A 14,505-nucleotide genomic window follows, 5' to 3' on the forward strand; every position below is an offset into this window, starting at 1 on the left:
CATGATGATGAAATGCTAAAGCCTTTTTTCTCACAGCAACAGTAGGTTTAGCCTGCCATGAACTAAGTTTGTTTGAGCATATGCCCACTCCTCAAGTTTTATAAAATGTAATAACCCAGTCAGTCAAATCTGTTTAAAAGCCTGGATTATGAGCTGGAACTAGCAAGTTAGGAGTAAGAGGTATAGCATTTTGATCTCTTCTAAATGCCTTAGTTGAAAAGAGTGAAGACTTGACATATCTGAAAATAAATCCTTTTACCAGATGTCATCCTGGGGAACTAAACTGGTACAGCAATAAAATTTAGAAAGAGTTCAGGTGTGGCTGAACTTGTGAGTCTTTGTTTTCACAGGAACAGGAAGAGGTCCCACCACCCATCCTCACCTAGAAATATAGTTGGGGCAATAGTCCCTCTAGTTTACATAAGGCAATCAGGAAGCTAAGGTCCTAGTTGAGCAAATACTCTGTTCTGCTAAATGTGTTCAAGTTATAGGCCTCTATCTTGCTAATGTCATGTCCTAATTAGTTACATGACAAGAAATGACATACAGCAGTGGTCAAGGAAGCTGAGAATTAGAGACTGTCACAGGAAATGATTGATAAAGCCTTTTACAGGGGTTAGTGTAATGGGGAACAACAATGGGAATAAAATTCTATTCACAGCAGCAGCTCCAAGCCCTCTAATTACTTCATGTCTAACAGTGACATATCTGCATAAAACTTAGCTAAATCACAGGAGGAAGAATTAAGGCTACAGAGACAGATCCAGAGGTTAGTTACATACTAGAATGCCATTTTTTCTCCCAGACACTCATGGCCTGTGGCAGACTAGTCCTCAATCCCAAATCTTTACATCAAGATATGGTTTGGGGCACGGCTGTTTTTTTCCCCCCTGTTTCCTTTTTTCTTTTTTTCCAGCCTGAGTGAGCATTTGGATTTCTTTTCTGTAGATGGTTGACAAGAAGTCGGGCAAAAGGGTTGATGTAGGCAAAGTCACACCCGTGGTGAATCCAGGACCCTGCTAAAATGCACACTTTCAGCAATAATTAATATTTTTTCTATGGTTCATTAAAGTAGCCACCTTTCTAAATGGAAAAATACAGGCAATGTGTATTTGCTTGGTCTGTGGTCTGAGGCAAAGGAGACTTATCAAACTGTTCTTGACTGTGGTGTATGAGACCAAGAGACCAAATACATCTGGGTTGGGTGCAGTTCTGAACGCAGTTCAGATCAACATGCTTCATTCCCTCTTCCTATCAGAAAATAAGAAAATTGTCTCTCTGAGTCTCAGAGCGGGGAATGATGTGTTAAACACATCACTTTCAACATCAGTTTCCGACAAGCACTTAATCAGACAGGGCTAAGTAGATCACAAAATCAAGCAATATAAAAGCAGCAGATGTTTTGACTCTAAATAAAAGTATTTTGATAGTCATGAAGTGAATGGCAACTGTCCATCCTTCTTTAATGCAGGAAAACAAGTTGTTTGACAGTAATACATTATTTGTTGTCTTTTCAAAATGCTGTCGTGTAAATGCCACTTGCATTATGGTCATTCACAAGAAATGTCACTTCAGCCAAGCAAGCTTTTGGCTGAGGCTCTGTCATTTTCCATCCAGTTTGCACAATGAATCAGGCACTGTGGTAAAGGGGTGCGTGAGGCAGACAACTGAGGTAAGTGGGGAGACGGCATGCTGAGAAAGCTTGGCAAGAAAATTTTCTCAGCTTTATTCAAACTGATAAATGCTAAGAGAATGCCATTTACATTAAAACCATGGTCAGATTGCAAATAAAGTTTGGTGATTCACAAGCTGCTTCGTTCCTTCTGAGAGAATATTTGTAGGGCTGTGAAATATTGCATTTTAAATATAGCGGCATTTAGGGCATGATAACGTGGGAAACTGCTTCTGTTAAAAAAAGCCTGCAATATGCATCAGCCCAAGGACACCCAGAAATTAATTTGCCACCACAGCTGCATCCCTATTTGATGCCATCACGCCCTTTTGCCTCCTCCAATACTGTTCAAAGCTCTTCCAATGGAATTAGAGCTCCCAGAAACTGCTGCACTGTCTCCTTTGAGTCTGAGGTTCTGCTGAATGGAAGAGGAATCTGTACATATCAGCAAAATTACTTCAGCCCTGCCCTTGCAGCTGATAGCTAGAATAGAGTGTGGTTCTGGCCTTATTGGTGAGACCAATGCAGCTATCCAAAAGGAGTGAGAGCTGAATGAAATAAAATGCTGGCTTAAGTGTTTTCCACCTCCCAATAGATTAACTGGTGTCTCTGTAGGAAATCAGAAAAGAGAGTGTGGGGAAGCTCATCTTTCAAGACTCACCAAGACAGCAGGTTGGTTGATAACTTTAGGCTGCCTTCAGTGTCAGAATTTACTGCCATGTGCGTTAAGCAAGTTTTCTGAGGTCATGTCCATCACATGCTATCCAGTCAAGCTTACAGAGTTCCCCTGGTTATATAGGACATTACTATACTTGTCCCTGCAATAATGTATTTCTATAAATGAACTCTGACTATTAAGTGGACTTTGGGGGCAAATAAAGATCCTGCCATCAGTCTTAACAGAAATATAAATTCAAATGTATGTGACACTAAATCCCTTTTCCCACCCCTGCCTTGTTACAACCATTACTCTTAATGGATTGTCTATGTGCAGGTGGCTAGATCATCCTGTTGGAATGTGTTAAGGGGCACAGTGATGCTGGAGCAATGGTATCAAAACCTGGGATAACAATGGTCCTGTCCCTGTTTAAATCATCTCTTGTAATAATAATTTAGGGGCAGCATCTGACCCCCAAGTGACTGAAAAATGAAAGTTAAAAAAACTGAACTAGGAAAAAACCCTACAGCTGCAGTAAGAAATTTAGAGTGGAGAATTTGATGCTGGCTTTGCCATGAGTGTTCTCTGGGGAATCAGTACAGTAGCAGCCTAATACATTTTATTCATGACCTGAGGAGAATTTATCCCAAGTGTGAGCATGATGGTATTTCACCAAATGTAGTCAGCTTCACTGATCAGAAGATGAGAGCCCACAGTGCTTAAGAAATAGCCTATAAGAAGAAAATGTTAATGATGTAGAGGTAATAAGGACCATTTGGATTTTGTAAGAACTACATATTCTATTTATCACAGTGACTTTTAACTTGGTCTGTTAGATGAAAAAAAAAAAAGTTTCACAAGTGGCTTTAATTCCAAAAAGTTTGTGTTTTTCCTTCTGTAGTAACTTTTCCTGATTTAAATTTGGAATCTTGTTGTATCTACAAGCTTAATTTGGTAAACTGTCTGGATCATGATATTGCCAGGGTGGATTCAGTCTGTTTGGAACACATATAATACAGCCTGACCTTCAGGATATTTACATTTTTACACCACATCCGAATAAACTATCCAAAAATATTTTTGCTAATATAACCTTGCCATTTTAACAAACTTAATTTTCTTAAGCCAGCCAACACTAAGTATGGAGTTTATTATGATGTGGTATAGTTGAGGTCTATGTGAAATCTTTTAAGACTACGTAAAACATCTGTTTTTAATTTCCCAGAAGTAGAGGGTGATGGCACCTGCTTTTGCATTCTATTTAAATTATTCTTAGTTTATTTTAATTTATTTTTATCTTCAAAGGTGGTTAGTAAAAACACTTTGAAGATTTTCCTGGGTATAGATCACAGAACTACTTCATTCATGGGCAAAAAAATTATCAGACACTGTATTTAGTCATACTTCATTATTAACAGAAAAATGAATCAACTGTGATTGTAAAAAAGTTTACTACTTACCATCATTTATCTATAATGCTGCATCTTCATTGGAACTTCAGGTGTAAGGTAACCTTGAACTGTTTTCAAAACTATAAAAAAAAAAATTACAAAAACCTCTAGTATTTTGCTTTTCTAAAGGAAAATATGACAGTTATAAAAATAACCTTACATAAAGACCTTCACCAATGACCTGCAACAACTTTCAGAAGTGCAAACATCAGGTGTCTCCTGACCTTGCAGAATGAAATTTGAGTTGTGTTATAGGAGGAATCTCGGGTTCTTCACTCTATACCCTAGAAGGTCTAGTCACAAACCTGTCACTGGTCCCAGTTGTGTGATTCTTGTTTTGAAACCAAAAGGGATGTGTAAAAGTACCAATGCTGTTTGGTGTTTGTATTTCCCTTTACAAAGAGAAACTATCTCATGACTGCAGAAAGAGAGAGGAGTTTAAATGATTAGACACGCTGAGGTGTGTTTTTCCAAGAGTACTGTGTGTACTCCATTTACCACTGAAGATCTCAATTTTACCACAATGTGAGTTGACTGACAAATTTTATGGAGATACAGGGAAAGACTCAGGGCTGTTGTATCAACATGGTCACCTAATTGTCCTCCAGGTTAATAGACATGGAGAAGATGAATGTCTGTAAGTAAATTAATAAGTAAATTCCTGCCTTCTTGTAGTTGACTGAAATGTTGAGATATGATGAAACCTGTGGGCCAAAACTGGTTAAAAGCACATTTCACAACCCAGTAACCACTCCTTAGGGTGGGATGCATGAATGGGAGTCTTCATACCATGTGCAGGAAGGGTCTTTTTTTGGTCTTGAGTAGAAGCACATCAATCTAGTTTTCAGCAAAATGGCTGCTCAGTGTCAGCCTCAGTGTATTTTTCACAGCACCTGCTTCCACAACACCTCTTCAAAGCACAGTTATGTACCTGGCACACACACACACACACCACACACACACACGCACTCACCAGTTTGTCTCTTGACCATGTATCTCACATGGTATGGACATCCTTGCCATGTTAGGACCTGTTCTGTGATTGAAACTGGGGGATACCTGAGTACCTTCAGTGATGACAGGCATACCTGAATGACTTCGGCCTCTCTTCCTGCATTTTCTCATCTGTCTGTCCATTTAAGCCTTCTGTCAGAAGAGCCACCTTCATTCTTATCATATTGTTAGCATTCCAAACCCCCAAGAAAAGAGAGGATGATAATTTAATACGTATAGAGAAGTTCTTTTATCTTTCTTCTATATTTGGCAATAATTAATTTGATATAATTCTTCATACAAAATTTTAGCAAAAAACCCTTCCTTACTGCAAGATGCTTAACAAGTATTTTGATGTTAATTAATCACACTAATTCTGCATTTTTGAGGGAGGGATTTTTTCTCACTGATCTTTTGGATAAGGGCAAAGTTTGCTAGGTTTGGGGTCAGAAAGTTTTTGTTTTTAGACAAATGATCTCTCTGGCTCTTGGAACAGCAATGGTGAAAACACCTCTAAATCTCTCCCATCTAAATGTCAGTTAATACTTTGACCTTTTCACTTACATTTATTTTACATTCACAGAGCCTCAGGCATAGACTAAATTGCAAACCCCTCCCACTCTGATTAGAATTGCTAGTTCTTCAAAAGACCCAGCCAGAGGTCTTACCTACTCTTGAACCTGGATCTCTTGCTCTCTCTTGACTTTTATTTTGTGTCTTCCTGGTTCTGTGGCTTTCCTACAGACAATTTAAAAGGAATGGCATAAAGTCCCACCTGCATGTGTTCCTGTGTAACCTGCTCCATGTGATTCTGCCTTGGCAGGAGGGTTGGATCCGAGGATCTCCAGAAGTCTCTTCCAACTCCAACGCTTCTGGGAAAGTGAATGGGCTGCTACTGAACCAAAGTGTCACCTGTCACCTCCTCATGTCCTGTGATTCTCCACTTGTCAGTGCTCTCAGTCAGCCATGGCAGCAATGAATTCAACAGTAAATGCTTTCTATTTCAAAACCAAGTCAGTTCTTTATTCTCCATCCTACCTTATAAGCTGCAACCAAACGTCTCCCAAGAGCTCAGCTGAGACTTGGAGTTAGATCATGGCATACAAGCATTTCTGGTAGTAAAGAGACACCTTTCAGGATTTCAAATGCTCAAGGTGCTCCTGCTTTGTGATTGCATTCTCAGTGGCCACGCAGTTGTAGGCAGCTATTTTGGCAGTTGTCCTGGTGCTGTCTTATTGCTGCCTGTCACATCAGAGTGTCAGGTACCATGTCCCATGAGAAAGGCTGATTCAGAAGATTAGAATAAACATGCCAAGGAACAAATTTTCAGTTAATTCAAAAGCGGCTTTGTTATTCTGTCTTTAGGCATTTGAGGGGAGGGAGGAGGAGAGTCTTGCATTACTCAAGAGAACTAGGTGTTTTGCCAGAGCTGGAGAACATGATTCTTTTGGTCACAGGTGCTTGAACCAGGGAGCAGGGATCAATTTTAAAATAATATATTCTAAATTTTTTTGTTATCTATTGGCTCATTCCCTAACTCTGTTCTGATGTCCTCAGACTGTCTGTCTTTAATATAAGTTTCCTGTAAGGGTGCTATAAACCTCCCATTTCACTATGGTACCAGAAGTCAGCCTTTTTCCAGCTCTTCTCTAGCTCTGCAGACATAGCCAGAGTGAGCTGGGCTTTGATATTAATTGCTGCATTTTTCCACCAGTAATAGGCTTGGGTAGCTCTGACTTGTGGAGACATTGGAGAAGGGATTGAGGAGGTTTGAGAATTATAATTGCTGGGAAACCTCACATTGCATTGATGAGAGCAGCTGGCTCCTTATGCACTGTAACACAACCGGTGAACTGCAACAGGCCATGGACGTATCTTGTCAGCCGCAGTGAGAGACATCAGAAAAAATGTGTTTCTGTCCAATGTGGGGAATGGAGAGACCAGGTATCCTGGGGTGACCTTTTGCCTTTCATATAAATTGGCCACGATGAGACTAAAGTTCATCAAGTCTCCGCAAAATCTGAAAAAAAAATCAGTTTCCAGATTTCCAGGTGTTTCTAAACCCCATAGAAACTGTAGTTGAACCTGGAACATAACTGAGGGAAGAGAGGTTAGGCTCAAAGTTTCCTGAAGAAAAAAGTACAGAACATGAAAACTTGGTTGAAACAAAGTGCTGTGCTTAGTAGTCCTGTGAGAGCCCAGAGAAATGCATGCACAGGGTCTCTCCTGCACTTCCAGCTGCCTGTGAAGCTTTGTGTTAACACTGATTATCCAAAGAGTCTGTCCCATGTGATCAGCTTCTGCCAGACCTGTCACAGGAACTTCTGGGGTTCTCCATGTGCTCCAGAAACCACATGGATTTATGGAAGACTTTGTTCAGTCATGACACACTGTGAGGAAACCAGCAGTTAGTATAGATCTATAAACATGCTCAGAGGGAGCAATTACTTCTGGCATGTGAATGATAGGATCAATATGTACACATTCTTTATAGTCTTTGCCCATCTGCTAAGTGCATAGGGGAGATTATTTTTAGCAGTGCAAGTTGTTTGCCAAGGTAAATTTTTGTACTTTTGCTAAAGTTACTTCAGCCTGGGAAAGGCTGGGGAGAGACATCTGGTGGAAGAGCCTGGATGAAGAGCAAGTCTGTTTCTGAAAGAGGGGAAAAGTTTGGACCAAGCTTGCAAAGCCAAAAGCTAGGTTAATTAAAATATTTCATCCTGTCATTCTGATGTTCATGGAAGCAAACCAAAATACTTAATATTGCCCTTCAGGGTCAGACCATGCTTTGCTTCACTTCACTTCTAGCTGCCTCTCCCAGTCATTGTTAAGTGCAAGCCTCCAGCTCATAGGGACATCAAGCTTATTAATCAGATTTCAGATGAGACCACATTATATTGTCTGGGTCCCAGGACTGTCAGGTGTTTTATGCTGAGGACTGAGTCTGATGCTTTAGATTGATCATCCATTTCTGGGCATTCAGTGGAAACTCATCTACAGTTAAGCTGATAAGGTTTCACTAAATGAGGTACACCACAAGCTGAAAAAAATTAGCCATATTTCATATTAATAGAAAGCATTTTGAACTAAAGTAGAAGTACACTGAAAGATGCAGCATGGAAGAGGAAAATATTGAAATATACTCTTCCAACAACCACAAGTTTGGAGCAGAGAGACTGTAACATTAAGCTTCTGCTACATCTATAGGATTTAAGCATTAATTTCTTCAAAGTAATTGGAAAATCTTAAATTGAATCTCCCTGAAAAGAGATACATCAAAGTGACAGAAGTTGAAGGCTACTCTTGTTGTGACTCAGAGCTGAAATGACTACCATGGACTCAATGACATGAGAAAAGAAGCAAAAAAGAGTGAGGAAAGGGAAAGGGAAAGGGAAAGGGAAAGGGAAAGGGAAAGGGAAAGGGAAAGGGAAAGGGAAAGGGAAAGGGAAAGGGAAAGGGAAAGGGAAAGGGAAAGGGAAAGGGAAAGGGAAAGGGAAAGGAAAGGAAAGGAAAGGAAAGGAAAGGAAAGGAAAGGAAAGGAAAGGAAAGGAAAGGAAAGGAAAGGAAAGGAAAGGAAAGGAAAGGAAAGGAGGAAGGAAATGAGAAAGAAAGAGCTCTGTCATGTATGAGGAGAATGCAAATATTTGAGAAAAAGACAAAACTAATTCCCAAAGCATTGCACATGTGACACACACACAGGAGTTCAGGTTTCTCCTCTATGTCTTCCCCACAAGGTCCTCTAAACAGTTCAGCCTTTACCACACTACTCCTTCTTGGGCCAGAGAGAGACAGACTCCAGTATATTTGTTTAGATTTAATGTGACCTCCAAGCCATCCTTGCTCTGGTATTTTTGGTAATAATTGAGTATGTCTGGATACTCTCAAATAAATGATGGCATGGGACAGTGGGACATAGCCACATTGGAGAGCTGAGATAAGAATGAAATTCAGTGTTGCATCATTCACAAGAAACAGCTTCTAGACAAAATGATTAAATTTGGATATATATGCCAGTCAAGGTTTATTTCTCCAGTTTAAGGAGGAGATTGTATTTTTCTTGGAAAAACCTGAGGGAGTATGCAAGAAAAAGAGCTGACCTCCAGCTGTTACAGGTTAAAGAGGTTAAAACCCCAAGGATAGCTTCCATCTCAGTGGTGAGAGATACCACCCTCCTTGCTGCCTCTCTCTATTCAGTCTCAGGACTTGTCTCATTCAGGGAGTCTGTCTGTAATTAGTTTAGTCCTGAACACATACCCTATCTGCCCTGAAATTTGAGACCTGACTCTCCTTATGTCTGAAAGATACGATTTTTGTCATGCTTCCAAAATTTTGAGGCAAACAAAAGAAGCTAGGTCCATTTCTGGGCTTCCTGGCTTATCAGTTAGGACCAAGAGTTGTGATCTTATGGCTCAACTCTTCTCTGAGTCCCTTCTGGTGTCAGCCTCACTTAGTCACTCTTTGCCTTCTCTTATTTCAAATTCCCGTTCCTCTGTTCTCTTGTTACAAATTCCTGCTCTCAATGCCATCAATGACAAAGCAGGTGCAGTACTTCAACAGGTGTACATAATTAGGACATCAGAACAGAATTTTTAAAGAAAGAGGAAAGGGAATTTCATAAAACATGTTCCATTTAGTCCACATCTCCTTCTGAAATGAGGGGAAATTATTCCCTATTATTATCATCTTTTTTTTTTTTTTTTTTGCTTTCTTTCACTGCTATAACGAATTAATCTGGAAACCATTTCCTTCCTCAGAAAGTGATGAATAAATAAGCAACAGATTAAGGAGCTATAAATGTATTTTTTTAAGACATCATCTGCTTCAAAATAACAAGATCCCAGGTCTTCACTGTTGGAATGAATAACTGCTGGTGATGCAAAAAAAGAGAAGAGACTGCTTAGGCTTTACAAATGCCACTAGAAACAAGAAATCAAATGCGAGCCCTTCCTCACATCATACTGACTCCTCTAGAGTTATTGTAGATCCTCTCTTCTTCTTCTTAAATCAATTCCTTTCTTCTTTTCCTCAGCTGGATGGTTAGATGGTCTCCATAACTCAGTCCAAGGGGCGAGTGAGGTATGGGGGAAGATCCTGCTGTGCCTTCTGCAAGGTGAGTTATTTCCTAGCATGTAGAGGCAGTGTATTTGCTAGCTCACAAAACTCTACAGTTTGGTCTGTTTTACTGAGTATCAGTAACTTTCAAGAGCCTTCAGCAATGTATATTATTCCATGTTTTCATGGAACTCTTATGACTTTATCACATGATTTGTAAGCTTGTTTATGAAGAAAAATTTTAAACTCTGCTTTTCTTAAACTTTCTCCATAATGCACAAGCCTTAGAGCCCTCCAGGTTCATATATTAACTTGGTTAAAGCTATTAAAGGGATGTTAAGACTGATAGAAGGCTGAGAGCCTAGGAGTTCCCAGAACTGGGAAGAAGGTCTGGGGCAGAGAAGGCCGACTGCCCAGAGCAGGAGACAGTGTTTCTTAGGGTAAGGAGGTGGGAAGGGTGATGTGGTGCTCAGAAAAATGGAGACCAGGTCAGTGATTTGTTTGCTGAATTAAGTGTGTTGTCTGTAAGAATGGGGAATAGGAGATAAGGATGAGGAAAAGAAGGTAAAGATGAAGAGGTCAGTTGTGTAGAGAGCATACTTGAGGCAAAACCATACTTGACAGTTTTAGATTTTGGGCTGACACATGGAAGGAGATAGAGAATTATATCCCCAAGCTCTTAGCATTGGCCTTATTCAGTTGTCAACATTCAGCTGTGAAATGAATGTTTCAGCAGTGTGTGTGACTTACTGGGTCTGGTGGGGGCCACAGCAGGTGGGGACACGGCACTTCTGTTGCTGAGGGATCACAAACCTGTGTCAAAAAGGATAGTGAATAAAGGAGCCTTGAGTTTCTCTTCTGTTTGTGGTTTGGTTTTGCTTGTTTGTGTTTTGGGATCTTTTATTATTATTTTTTAAGCTGTGAAGTCTTCATGTGAAACCACTGTAAAAAAATTGAAATAATGCTGTTTGCAGATGTAATGATTTCAAAGATAAGCAATGTCAGAATCAGATGTGAATCAGTCTTTGATGACACATGTACTAAATTCTGCCAGTGTCACCCTGAAAAGTAGAGTCAGAACATGTAACGATGCTCTCATATGGCATACACAGTAGAGGAGAGGCATTACATTTGATTATGCAAGCAAAATTTGAGTTTTCCCAGCTCACGAGTGGTTTTTTTTGGCAATGATTGTAGTGTTATTTTAGCTTCACGAGTTCCATGTAGGCCAGTGCTAGAGTTAATGAGAGGCAGTATATACTGAACTGCATAATGCCATCTATTTTTACTGTATAACTTTGGAGCACTAATGCCCTTTAAACAGTTTATAGATTTTGCTTTGGCTGGGTGTTTATAGCTCAGTCTTTCACATGTTTGAATTCAACCTCTATAAAGTCTATCTATGTATAGAGTTTTGCTAGTATGTAAGTAAGCTCATGTAGATAGGAGTAACAACACATTGTTTAATCAACTTCCTCAAGTAAACTATAAATGGAACTCTGCTTACTTGTTTGTGTAGAATATATGTGAATGGCATCTGTGTACCTATGCTAAAAACAGACTTATGAAAGAGAGAGGCCATAGAAAATGTTCTCAAAAAATATGGCTGTTGTATCCTGCTGTGTTTCTCTATATTGGGAGTGCACGGATGTGGTAATGTTTTTTTTTATAGCTAGGTAACTCATTTATCTATTTCCACAGCATTTTGACTTCTAGGAACCATAATTGGTGTTCCATTAGGCACAGTGCTAGCTTCACTTCAAATAAATATAGAAAACTCTTCCAGTATGCATCATTAATGACTGCATAGCACACACAAAATCATTCCCCATGAAAGGAAAACAGATGGCTTCTTTACATTTTTAATATTGCACGGAATAAAATCTTGCAATTGCTTTTATTCAAGAAAAGCTTTTGTCTCCTCTGCAGTAAGATATATTTTAGTCTTTATGGCCTCACAGCTTACAAGATAAATAATTACTGGATTTCCATCTATGACTGCAGACACAGATATTCTCTAGGTACAGATGAGACTGGAGTGTATTTATGAAATTTATAGATAATCTTTAATCAGTGGGTTCCTGAAGTGACCTTCAGATACATAAATAGCTACCACCAGGTGTCCGAGTCTGAAGCATAGATTTCTATGAAGAAAACAAAGTAGATAAGGAATGTCTAGAGGGTAAAAAGAAAGGAGGAAAGTCACTAAGTTCCTTTAAATTGTTCTTTGAGAGGAAGTCTACCTCTGAAGATTAGATACAGTGCCTACGAAAAGAACATGAGAACCTTAACAGAGCCCCAATATAAATATAGTCCCTGGCTGAACCCTCTCCTTGTTCTTCCAAAGAGAGTAGCACATATCAGAGGAGAAACTATCTTGACAAGTGCTTTGGTTAGAAAATATCTTGAGTTCCAGGGGCAACCTGTGTATTTCCTCCAGCTGAGTTAGATGAGAAGTACATAAGCACACATTCAGCCTCACTTTTGATCTCAGAGAAAGTGTATTACCTGCTGAGTCTATGGTTTACCTAGGAATCCATTTTTAGTAGACTTCTAGAAATTTATTTACAGTAAGATTCTTGTGGCTGTAGATGAGGCAGAGCTAGGCTGTTTACCAGCCATTTTCCCAATCTGTGTCAAGCACTGGGATGTGAGGAAGGTGAGGTGGGCACCTTTCCAGCTCTAAGTTAGTGATCTCCTCGAAGATGTTCACCTAATCTCCTTTGTGAGTCAGTGAGGGCAGAAAAGTGATTCCTTCCCCCTCACTCAGACTCTGAGACACTTTGGTGAGACAGCACACATGAACTGAGAAGGGGCACATTAGGTTTTATAAATCTTGGTTAACCTGTTGCAGTCGAGTATTTATTCTTCAGACTGTTGAAGAACATAAAAATAATAATAAATTAATAACCTTCCTCCCTGACAATAACAGCAATAGCATGAAAATGAAAGGTGGAGATGGTTGGTATCCATGCAAAGCCCTACTCCTCAGAGAGCAGAAGATCCTTGTGAGGGATGTCTTGTGCAGCCTCTCATTTGGGCACAGGTTTTACTCTGAAATGAAATTATTTATTCCAGGGAGACAAATGACTGAAAGCACAAGTGCTCTGCATTGAGACTTGCATCATCAATGGGCCAGCTTCTACACCACCCCAACTTCAGTCTAGAGTTTCCTTTGATGTCATTGTGAATGAGAGCATCAAATGCTCCGTCTGACCACTCTGACCCTAAAAAAAGAATCATTGCCTTTCTTTGAACAGTGTAACAAAGGCATAGCACAATTGGGCAAGTTTTAAAATGTTGGAAAAGGGCACAATGCTTTCACGGTGCTATATTTGCATTGGACAAATTCAGATGAAGAGGAAGCTCAGACCATCTGTACTTTAAGGAAAACCTGGACAACAGATGTTTTTCTTACATCATGAACATTTTGTTCTCCTCTGTGATTTGTCATCTTTTTTGGTTTTTTTTTTTTTTTCTGTTTTCATTTTTTACTACCAAATTCTTGCCCCACTAACTTTTCTTTGAGCTAAAACAACAATGAGTGTAATGAAGTCAGTAGGGCTGTGCTGACATGGAGACAGTATTTTCTCAGTGGAAAAGGTCTTTGGACATTGCTTCCTAATGCTGTTACACACTGCTCTGCAACCATGCAGGAACTGTGGAAGCTAGTGAATTTCTGAACCGGCAATTTTAGTATCTAGTTACAAAATGTAGCCATATGGTCATTTTTGTCTTGGTCCTAAGGGTCTGTATATATTTGCATGTTTCCTCTTGAGGGCCACCACAGACAAAGAGCACTTTGGGGACAGAAAACAAGAATAGCAACAGCAACACTGACTTCAGCTGAGGGGGCACAGATTCATACCATTCCCACGGTATTGTTGGGATCTTCCATTTGTTTGGATGTTTATAATTGTCAGGTTTTATATAAGTGCATATGTGCAAAAGGGAAAGAGATCCACACTGAGGGAAAATTCTGTTCAATGCCTTAGTAAAAAAATGTGTTCACTGGAAATCACAAAAAATGCTAATTTGACTCAATGGTATTGAATGTTCTCCTTTCCCTTTGATATGTAGGTATTTAGGAGTCCAAAATTTATGTGAAAGTGGAATGGTGGCAACAATATTAAGAAAAAATTTTCTTTTTCTGCAAAAATTCCTGATTTTCATTATCCATTCAATCACCCTGCTACTGGATCTGTTCCATTAGCATGACCTGTATCTGCATTGGAAGCCCACTCCAAAATCTTTTTTGAGGTCAGTATAGCCTGGCAATGTCTCTTGACACTGTGTGGATAGTCATGATGACTGCCTGTGACCAAAAGCTATACTTGTATACAACTTTTCTTTTTATAGCACATCCCATTTTCCTCCTTTCTCTCTTTTAGATTTGTTTTCTCTCTGATTGCAAGTTGAAGTATTTCTGGTAAAGGTAGGAGCTTGGTAACCCTGCCACTTAAAACAGTTTATGCTGTTCATAAAATTGAAAATGAATGTGCCTGAAGTTCTTAAAATTCAGAGAAGGTGATTAATGATAGGTGGTCATCTCCATCATGCTTCTCAAGCAGTGCTGTGTGCAACTATGATCTTTATTTGCCTTTCAATCCCAAACAAAATCTCACCACTATGTTATTCCTATTCCTTACATCTGCTTACAAAATGCCTTAGGTGATGCC

Source organism: Vidua macroura, chromosome 2 (genome assembly GCF_024509145.1).
Source record: "Vidua macroura isolate BioBank_ID:100142 chromosome 2, ASM2450914v1, whole genome shotgun sequence".
NCBI classification, from domain to species: domain Eukaryota; kingdom Metazoa; phylum Chordata; class Aves; order Passeriformes; family Viduidae; genus Vidua; species Vidua macroura.